Here is a 7,442-nt window from a genome sequence, read left to right on the forward strand (position 1 = left end):
AATCACCTTGTTTAAAAATCAATTTGATCTGTACCTGGGATGCTGTAAGGTGCAAGGTAACGGGACGAGTGTTGGAAAATGAGAGACTGTTCTTTTTCCCCTCTGTATTTTGGGCGGAACAGATAGGATGGGCTGAATGACCTATCAATGCAACGTAACAGGTCTATGGTTATATGGTACGGTAAACAAAATACACTAAGTGTGGGCTTGGGCAGAATGTGCAAGGTTGATGAGAAGAGGAAATCTTTCAACCTCTTCCTAAATATCTAGTAATTTTTTTTTTTAACATTTAACTGTAAGTCTTGTTTAACTTTACAGTCCAATCCAGGAGTCCAAGTCGGGGTTTAAAAGCGATGAACTCGCAACAGCTGAGAGAGTTTCACGAAGGATACTGGCTTGAAGTGGCTCCTGCTGTCCCTGAGCACAGCTTCTCCCTTTTTTCAGGACATATAAAGTTAACTGTGGCTTCGGGTGATTGGGGATTGGGTGCAAGAAGCGTGAGTTCGTTGGGGAGGGGAGGGCAGCGCTCCTTTGCTCTGCTAACTTTTCTACCCGATCGAAATTGGTTTCTACTGTTCTACAGAGCAGGGATTCAGCTGTTGGTGAGTAGCTGGTGAATAACTGGTAAGTCGCTAAGGTTTATTGTTCGAAGGTTTCAAATAGTATTAAAGTTTGTGATGAGACTAATAAATATCTAAAACAAAATAAATAATTCAATAAACTAATTAAATAATGAGGAAAAGCTCCCATGTATGGCCGTGCAGGTGATGTGTCGAGGCTGCGGTATGTGGGAGCTCATGGATGTTGAAGTTCTCCAAGGCCAACGTATCGACCCCACTTCTGTATTAAGTGTCTACGGCTTGAAGAACTTCGGTTGAGCATCATTGAGTGGAGGCTGTTCTCTGGGATCTGTGACACATCAGGCAGCGGGAGGATTATTAACTTTCTTTCAGGAGGCTATCGCACCCCTTAGGATAGAATCTTCTAGTTGGAAAGTGGCCACTGAAAGATGGGTGCGACTTCAACTGAGGTGATTTGGAGTGCAGGATTGCCACCCACTGCAATTGTAAACCGTTCTGCGATTATTTCAGCTTGCTGGACAAGGGAGGTGGTTGCAGGGTGGATGAGCTGATGTACCCTGACACTGTGGTACAGAAAGCCATTAAAGTAGGGGCGGCACATCAGAATGTAATTTGGGAAAGTATAACTCGGGATTTTCACTGTTCTTCTTAGCAGAGAGCAGGAGTCCAGGCGGCCAATCGCATGACTGTGTTCCAGGCTTCAGGTGATATGCTTTGGGATGTACAGCAGTTTGCCACTTGGAGGCGGGGGGTTTGGGGGGGGGGGGGGGGGGGAGAAAAGTTGTTTTTGGGCTGGTGGGTCACTGGTATTGTCCTGGGGAAAATGGCTGACTTCATTGAGATGGTTCACAACTGTACACAGATATGGGACAGATATTCTTGCAATGGGTATAACCAGGGAATCGAGTGATTTATAAACTAAACTAGGTGGGTTTGGGGCGTCAGAAAGGTAGTATGCAGGCAGGAAAAGTGATAGGATATGGTTGCATGAAAAGGCAACTATTTTAGTAATGATACGCAGAGAGTGACAGGAAGAGACGGATGAACACCCTTAAACAACATCAACAAAGAGGATCAAGGGGCAGACATTTGGAAATTAATAAATTACCGAAATGGACCATTATTCGGCCCAAAGTAATTGAATTTATGGCACACATTGAGGTTAATATGTATAATCTGATACCCTTACAGAGACCAGGTTATAAAGAGATCAAAGCCGGTATCTAAATATTCTAAGATATGTTAAGTTCCAGAAGGTCAGGCAAGACTGAAAGTGTCATGGGATAGCTTTGTTAATACGTAATGCAATGAGTAAGATAGCAAGAAATGATCTTGAATCGAAAGATGCATAATCCATGTGGGTGGAGGTCAGAAATAACAAGAGCATGAAGAGATGTGTCAGCGATATCTATAGAAAACCTTGATGTGGAGATGCCGGCGTTGGACTGGGGTGAGCACAGTAAGAAGTCTTACAACACCAGGTTAAAGTCCAACAGGTTTGTTTCAAACACGAGCTTTCGGAGCACGGCTCCTTCTTCAGGTCATTCACCTGAAGAAGGAGCCGTGCTCCGAAAGCTCGTGTTTGAAACAAACCTGTTGGACTTTAACCTGGTGTTGTAAGACTTCTTACTATAGAAAACCTCACAGTGGCTATACTGTAGGATTGTGAGTGCATCAGGAGATAATGAAGGTATGTAAAAAAAAGTACCACATTAATGATGACTTTCAAATTCATGCAAATTGGGAAAACCAAAGGCCGGACAGAGCAATGAAGAATAATTCAGAGAGTGTATTCAGGTCAGTTAGTTGAAGAATAATATTTTCCATCCAACCAGGAACTAGGCTATTTTAAATCTGGTAATGTTTAATGAACAATCTCAGGATAAAAAATCCCGGAGGAAATAGTAACCATAACATGTAGAACTTCAGCACTAATTATGAGAGTGAGAAACGTGAATCAGAAACAATTGTGCCAATATTACATAACGGCAATGGCAAATGAATAAGTGGAGAGTTGATTGGAGTGGACTTGAAAAAGAGTTTAGCTGAGAAATATGGTAATCACATCATTTGTGAAAATAGTTAATGACTCACAACAAATCCATCATGCTCAACCAAGGAAGTTAAGGATAGTGTGAAATTCTTGAAAAAGGATAAAATATGGCAAAGATCAATGGTCAGCCAGAGCATTCGGAATTTCACAAAACAAACAAAAGATGGCAGTAAACCAGTCGAGTGGAGAAGAAAAAGTATACTGATAAATTAGCAAGTTATATAAAAACGGACACTAAAAGCGAAGGCAGACACGGAAGTAAACATTGGTCCCGTTGAGAATGAGTCGGGAGAAATAGAAATGTGAAATCACGAAATTGTAGTTGAGTTAAATAAATACTTTAATATCAATCATCATGGGTGAAAACAACAACCACGGCGCGGGAGAGGGGTGAGGAGGACATACATTTAATAACGATCACTGGAGAAAAATACTTGGAAAATAATGCCGATAGACCCCTGGATCTGATGGGGTCCATCCTGGGATATGAAACGAAGAAGCTACAGAGATAGTGTATGCACTCGAATTATAAAATTGTGGAAAATACTTGATTGTAAAGCTGCCACTGTAACACTCTTGTCCAGAAATGGAGGGAGGCAGAAAAATACAGGTAACTATAGGATAGTTAGCTTCCCACCTGTCATCAGGAAAATGTTGGAATACATTATACATGGAATAACAGTGGACAATTGCAAAATGCATAATGTAATCAAAGAGATCCAGCAGGGTTTCATGGAGGTGAAGTTATGCCTGATCAAATCATTACAATGACTTATGTGGTAACGAGTAGGTTAGATAAGGACATAGAACATACAGAACATACAGTGCAGAAGGAGGCCATTCGGCCCATCGAGTCTGCACCGACCCATATTAAGCCCTCACTTCCACCCTACCCCCATAATCCAATAACCCCTCCGAACATTTTTGGACACTAAGGGCAATTTAGCATGGCCAATCCACCTAACCTGCACGTCATTGGACTGTGGGAGGAAACTGGATCACCCAGAGGAAACCCACGCAGACACGAGGAGAACGTGCGGACTCCACACAGACAGTGACCCAGCGGGGAATCGAACCTGGGACCCTGGCGCTGTGAAGCCTCAGTGCTATTCACTAGTGCTACCGTGCTGCCCAAATGTAGGATTGGGGGGCAGCACGGTAGCATTGTGGATAGCGCAATTGCTTCACAGCTCCAGGGTCCCGGGTTCGATTCCGGCTTGGGTCACTGTCTGTGCGGAGTCTGCAGATCCTCTCCGTGTATGCGTGGGTATCCTTCGGGTGCTCCGGTTTCCTCCCACAGTCCAAAGATGTGCAGGTTAGGTGGATTGGCCGTCATAAATTGCCCTTAGTGTCCAAAAGTTCCCTTAGTGTTGGGTGGAGTTACTGGGTTATAGGGGTAGGGTGGAGGTGTTGACCTTGGGTAGGGTGCTCTTTCCAAGAGCCGGTGAAGACTCGATGGGCTGAATGGCCTCCTTCTGCACTGTAAATTCTATGATAAATTCTATGATAACGGAGTTATTATACATTTGAAATGAAATGACAATCGCTTATTGTCATGAGTAGGCTTCAATGAAGTTACTGTGAAAAGCCCCTAGTCGCCACATTCTGGCGCCTGTCTGGGGAGACTGGTACGGGAACCGAACCGTCCTGCTGGCCTGCTTGGTCTGCTTTTAAAGCCAGCGATTGAGTCCAGTGAGTTAAACCAGCCTTTGGTATTTCAATAAAGTGTTAGATACGGTTCCGCAGAACAGGCTACCTAATAATTGGTCCATTGTAATGGGGTAGTATATTCGCATGGATAGACAATTCACTAACTAAAAGAAGTCAAAGATTTGATATCTGGGACATTTTTAGGATGGCAACTTATGAGTGTATGACTGCTACCGGGATCTGTGCTGGGCCACAATTATTTAATATATATATCAGTGCTTTGGACGACGGAAGTGAAGCTAAAGGTGGCAAGTTTGCGGATGACACAAAAATAGGTGAGAAGGCAAGTGTTGAGAACAGGACGGATCAACAGAGGAATGTAGACAGATTACGTGAGTGGAAAAACACTTGACAGATGGAATATTTGTAAAAATAAATTTAGATACCCAATTCATTTTTTCCAATTAAGCGGCAATTTAGCGTGGCCAATCCACCTATCCTGCACATCTTTGGGTTGTGCGGGCGAAACCCACGCAAACACGGGGAGAATGTGCAAACTCCACATGGACAGTGACCCAGAGCCTGGATCGAATTTGGGAGCTCGGCGCCGTGAGGCAGCATTGCTAACCACTGCGCCACCGTGCTGGCCGGTAGATTGAATACTATGTAGCAAAAACGTAACTTGTGCACTTTGGTAGGAGAGCTAAATTGATTATTATCTAAATGGAGAAAAGTTGCAGGAAAGTGCAGAATCGAGGATCTCCTTCATGAACCGCAAACAAGATATCATGTTAGCTCAGCAGGTTATAAAGAAGGTAAATGACACTTCGGGGTCTATTTCAATGGGAAACCCCATCGTTAGGTTTTACTAAATCTTTAAAAAGCATAATTGAAGCAACACCTGATTTTTTCTCAACAGGTTTGGTCCCCTGGTGTAAGGAACGATACATTTACATTGGAGGCAATCCACGTACGTTTCAGCAGATTGATTCCGGTTAGAGAGGGAGTTTCTTATTAGGAGAGGTTGAATCGGATGGTCTGGACTCATTAGACTTTACAAGAATGAGAGACGAGCTTAGTGTAACATATATGATTCTCAGGGTGAATGTTTAGAGGTTGTTTCCCATTGTGGGAGAGTCGAGGTACAGAGGGCGGAATCTTCGAGCAAGAGGAGGTACATTGAAGACAGAGAGGATGACTTTAATCTAAGCGGGTAGTGAATTTGTGGAATTCTTGACCACAAAGGGCCACGGAGGTGAGTCGTTAAGTATGTTCAAGGCTGAGACAGACATATTTAAATCGGTAAGGGAATCAAGTGTTATGTGAATAAGGTGGGTAAGTGATGTTAAAGATTATTATATCAGATCAGTCGTTGAACGATGGAGCGGATTCAAAGAACAAAGAACAATACAGCACAGGAACAGGCCCTTCGGCCCTCCAGGCCTGTACCGGTCATGGTACCAACCTTTGACAAAATCCTCAGCACTTCCATGTTCCGTATCCCTCTATACCCATCCTATCCATGTGTTTGTCAAGATGCCTTTTAAATGGTGTTAATGTATCTGCTTCCACAACCTCCCCCGGCAACGAGTTCCAGGAACTCACCACCCTCTACGTAAAAAAAACGATGCCCCCTGGTGACTGACCCATCGACCCTGGGAAAGAGTGCCTACCCATCCACTCTATCCATGCCCTTCGTCGTCTTCTAGACCTCTATCACGTCACCCATGAACCTCCATTTTCCGATGGGCCAAATGGCCTATATCTGCTACTACGTCTTATGGTCTTAAACCAATTCTATTCTGTATCTTATGCGTTATTAGAGGAATCCCAGCATACTTACCATGGGTGCTGTAAAAACATCTCGTTATCTTGTTAATGACCGTTGGCCTGCTACTGAAGTCATTTAAATATGTGTGGTTCAAAATCAATTCACATTTGACACCTAATCGCTATTTTGTACCCTTGCCACGTGAATTAGTGCAATATGCATTCGGGATTTCATCTGAAGCAATATTTGTAGAAGAGGAAGATAGATATCAGATGCAATTTTTGTTAGGAGCTGGAAAGACCTGAACACATCTGTAAAATTCGGTGCACTCCATACCATTTCACCCGAGGACGTTAGAGTCAAATTTTGAGGTAAGGAATAATGAAATGGACTTTAATCTGTCAAGCAGCTCAATTCTGAATATTTGTTATTCATAGAATTTAGAATCATAGAATTTACAGTGCAGAAGGAGGCCATTTGGCCTATCGGGTCTGCACCGGCTCTTGGAAAGAGCACCCTACCCAAGCCCACACCTCAACCCTATTCCCTTAACCCAGTAACCCCACCCAACACTTTATGTAATTTTGGACACTAAGGGCAATTTATCATGGCCAATCCACCTAACCTACACATCTTTGGACTGTGGGAGGAAACCGGAGCACCCGGACGAAACCCACGCAGACACGGGGAGAATGTGCAGACTCCGCACAGAGAGTGACCCAAGACCAGGAATGTTAAATCTAATGTTATTTGAGCATATTTCAGAAATAACATAAACTGTTTGCAGCAACAATAAAAAAGGTAAAAACTAAAGTTCAAAACCTACCAAACTAAGTACAATGCGGACAGGCTAAATTCAGAATCGCACAACGGTCGTGTCTCAATAGAGACATGATGATCAAGCAGATACTTCTGTCGCAGATCTTCCCATCACTTGTAACATTAACTGCACTTTGTTTAAGCGGCCTTGGACGCTTGTCGAAGATATTATTTATTGAGCAAGCAACTAACCGTGCCGTTTTTAAAGATTGACTCGCACAGTTCAATCTCTGAGCATGTCAATGCTTACCAATGAGTTGAAGCGGGAAACATGGAATCGCCAGGAACAGAGGATTGACAGATGTCCCGAAACGAGCAGCTTCTGCAAATGATTTGGCCAAATGAGAAATTGAAGCCACAAAGCTGGTGGCGCACATGCGCACTCGGTGTTTCCTATTTTAACGCTGCTGTGTTAACACCTAGTCACAGTTTGGCAACACACGGTGCAAGTTTAATAGATTTGCATTTGTACATTAGCTAATTGAGTGAAGACATGCCAAACATAATAGAAAGAATGCATGCAACTTACCCTAATTGGTATTTGAGCGGTCCATTCCATTGTTTCCAC

The 7,442-nt window shown here is 43.3% G+C and overlaps 1 protein-coding gene across 1 annotated transcript in view; it reads right to left on the bottom strand.

The window, feature by feature from the left end:
- The window catches only part of LOC119955052, a 104,355-nt gene extending 97,124 nt beyond the window's left edge, over positions 1 to 7,231 (bottom strand). Inside the window, exon 1 of the mRNA XM_038780890.1 lies at positions 7,125 to 7,231. The gene's annotated coding sequence lies outside the window, so the exon portion shown is untranslated. The remainder of the gene's footprint in view (positions 1 to 7,124) is intronic.
- Between the last annotated feature and the right edge of the window lie 211 nt (positions 7,232 to 7,442).

This window comes from Scyliorhinus canicula, chromosome 20, assembly GCF_902713615.1.
Source record: "Scyliorhinus canicula chromosome 20, sScyCan1.1, whole genome shotgun sequence".
NCBI classification, from domain to species: Eukaryota; Metazoa; Chordata; class Chondrichthyes; order Carcharhiniformes; family Scyliorhinidae; genus Scyliorhinus; species Scyliorhinus canicula.